The sequence below is a fragment of the Aethalodelphis obliquidens genome, unplaced genomic scaffold (genome assembly GCF_003676395.1).
Source record: "Aethalodelphis obliquidens isolate GAN/ISIS:26980383/991018 unplaced genomic scaffold, ASM367639v1 scaffold2103, whole genome shotgun sequence".
In the NCBI taxonomy this organism is placed as follows: Eukaryota; Metazoa; Chordata; class Mammalia; order Artiodactyla; family Delphinidae; genus Aethalodelphis; species Aethalodelphis obliquidens.
In genome coordinates this window covers 989-4,149 of record NW_020840010.1, presented here as the reverse complement: position 1 = coordinate 4,149, position 3,161 = coordinate 989, and the positions used below count along the sequence as shown (strand labels likewise).

At 38.1% G+C, this 3,161-nt stretch overlaps 1 long non-coding RNA gene across 1 annotated transcript; it reads right to left on the bottom strand.

The window, feature by feature from the left end:
- Window positions 1–472: 472 nt before the first annotated feature.
- Window positions 473–2,959, bottom strand: LOC113617159 (uncharacterized). Its single transcript, XR_003431539.1, has 2 exons — window positions 1,640–2,959; window positions 473–603 (listed from the first exon to the last, which is right to left on the bottom strand). It is a non-coding gene; the product is annotated as an uncharacterized LOC113617159 (long non-coding RNA).
- Between the last annotated feature and the right edge of the window lie 202 nt (window positions 2,960–3,161).

Below are 3,161 nucleotides of genomic sequence, written 5' to 3'. Positions count from 1 at the left end.
ATTGCGGTAGTTTTACAGCAATTTTAGCAATAATGACATTTAAGTAATAGTGATATTTAACGATAGCATAATAATAATAAAATAATAGCTCTTAAATGTATTGAAGACAAATCGCATGCTAAACTCGGTGCTAAAATATTTCCATGTATATTTTGTGCAAAATCCTTATGAATATTCTATCAGATGAGCTTTATGTGTAACTCCACCAGGCATACTTCTCTTATTCCGCTTTCAAAGATAAGGAAATTGATGAGAAGTGTGGTAACCATTTAATCAAGATGAGACTGGTAATAAGTTGTGAGTATGAATTTAAATTCAGGTCTAACTCCAGAATTTGATTCTCAATCCATACATGAAAATTCTGATAATTCCTTTGATGAGGGTATGGTCTATGTTCTCTCCTGGAAAACATCCCCCATTATGTCTGCTTGTGCTCATACCTTCAGAACACAGTCAAGTTTGAAACATGATAAAAATGTTTAAATAGTGTGCTTTAATAAATGGAAATATCTTCATCTAAACAATAACACAAAAAGGCAGGCTGAGCCCTTTGAAGTGGCTTCGTTGCTATCTTCCATCCAGAACAAGAGAAGGAATCAACAGCTGCAGAGTAAAGAAAGCATGAAACCCAGAGATGGAGGATTCTGTAAATGACCAATTACAAGACTATTAAGCCACACTTTCATAGCAAGAGGCAAAATATTCCATTAAACTGAAAATTCTTCTACCCCTCACTCCAAGGCCCACACAAACATTAACGTTGCATTTATTAGGATGTATTTCCTGTGCTCTATCAACTTGACTTTCAGCAACTGTATTAATACAGTCCTTTCGCTTTGCACATATATCTGAATGATGGATTCCATTACTGGAGTTTTGTAGAAAGAGTGGAGTGAATGAAGTAAAGTTTGGGAAGAGCCATCATAATCCATAATGATGGGCACTGAATCAGGACAAGAAGAAACCTCTCTTCTCATTTATTTGAATGAAAATTCTACTATATATTTATTGCCTCTCTACAGGGCCATCTGTTGAATAGTGGAAAACAAGCATCTTTCATTTGGAGGTAGGATTTGTGTGCTCAAGTTTCTATGGGCCTGCAGAATTAATCTTGTTTGAGAAATGAAATAAAATGTAATTTCTTACTGTAAGTAGATGTGGTTAAGCAACTGGCAACTTTGATGTCTTTAAATCACTGCAGTTTCAGGGTAGGCAAATCTATAATTATTTCAAGCACTTCTTTATTGGTGCAACAATTGAGCAGTGTACATGGTGGTCAACAACCTGGGCATTGTCAGACGACTCCAAGTTTGAATCTAGACTTTGCCACTCACCAGCTATGTGACTTTCAGCTATGAGAATCACTTTCTTCAGCTTTACAGTGTGGATTATTATATGCCCTTTGCAGAACTACTGTAAGAACTAAATGTATATGGGCACAGTGGCTCATAGTAAGGGCTCAAATTAGTACTGTGGTCACTACTAGTAGCACTGAAAAGAAATTAGAACTTCTATTCTCATAAAGTGGGATATGTGTCCCTTTATCATTGTAATTTCATATCATTTTACTTTTGACCTTATAATTTAATAGCTCGATCCAAGAAACATTTAGCAGTAAATATAAGTGAAAGAAGATTACCTGTCAAACATGAAATACTGTAGCATCAAGTGTGCTGGCACAATACTCTTCTCAGATAATTAACCTGTAAACATATGTTATTGTCTTCTTTTTAATTAAGCACATTGAACATATATATTTACTGTGCCAATTGGCGAAAGGTCCATTAATTAATCAGTCTAACTATATGCTGCATAAACGTCTTCTAAACATAATCGTATATGTATTTTATTTGTTGGGAAAATGTGTTTGAGATTGTTCTTTTCTGCCTATTTAAAGTAAAAGAGGGTGAGAAGTAGAGTTAGGCTTAATGTACTTTGTACTCCATTATGCCATGAAAATGCTTCTGTGCCCTGGAGACAACAACAAAAGATTTGCTTTAATGACAAGAATCAAGTATGTTCTAAAGCTTCCAGGTAGGAGGCATATAGGTTGCAGTTTATATCAGAAGTCTTTGCTCTCTCTCTCAACTGCGTCTAGATGGGAAAGATGTGGTCACAAATGCTTCAAGGTGATATAGTAAATGTTGGAAAAGAGGCGGGTAGGAGGCAGAGTTTTGAATATCTCAAACCTGAGCTAGAAGGATTTTATTTAAAGAAAATAGCGGATATTATTTTTCACTTAAGGAATGCCAGTCAGCAAACCTGACATTAATATAGGAAATTAGCTCTTTTAGCTATGATGCTTTCAAATGCACATTACTGAAAACAAATTCAAAATAGTCAAAGGAAATTTAAAAACAAAAACCCAACAACAACAACAACCTCAACAAACAAGTACTAGAAATTCAGGGATGCAGCCATATTCAGATACAGTTGGATCTGGAAGTTCCAGAGTATCAGCAGGGTTCCAGCTCTCTCTCCATCGCTCAGCCCTGCTTACCTCTGCAAGACTTTATTTTACAGAAAGTCTCTTCTTGTGCTGGATGGTAACTGGGAGTCCCAGAGTCGTATCTCCCCAGCTTAGAAATTCCAGAGAGAAAAGACAATTCTTCCATTTTTCTCCGAGAGAAAAGTCCTGGGGAGGAGTCTGATAGACTTAGCCGAGGTCAGATGCCTACCCATGAGCCAATCACCTGCTTTACTGGAGTTCAGTCCCTGGGAGACTCATCCCCGGGGCCCGTGAGGAGGCAGGATGGCATTATCTGGCAGTTCTCCAAGAAAAGCCTGCTGTTTTTGTAAGATGAAAGGGGAGAGGACATGGATAATGAAACCTGTATCTGCTTCTGTAAAATCCACAGAATCTTACTCCCTGCCCTGTGTCGATGACCATGCAGTAAGCTGACCCAGGAGGTCATTTTTCCCACAACAGTCTTTATATATATTGAAATGCCCACGGTCGCGAGACCCCTCCTGCCGGGGACCAGCCCCAGCTGGACAGGTTTCACCCAAAGGGGAGACGGAGTCGGCGTGGACAGAGCACAAGACACCTCAGAGGATGCAAGGATCTGTCAGCTTTATTGCCATGACTTCAAAATACTTATACTCTAAAGCAATCTCATTTTCAATCTTAATAACCCCATTTCTATGTCAAAAAATCCCTT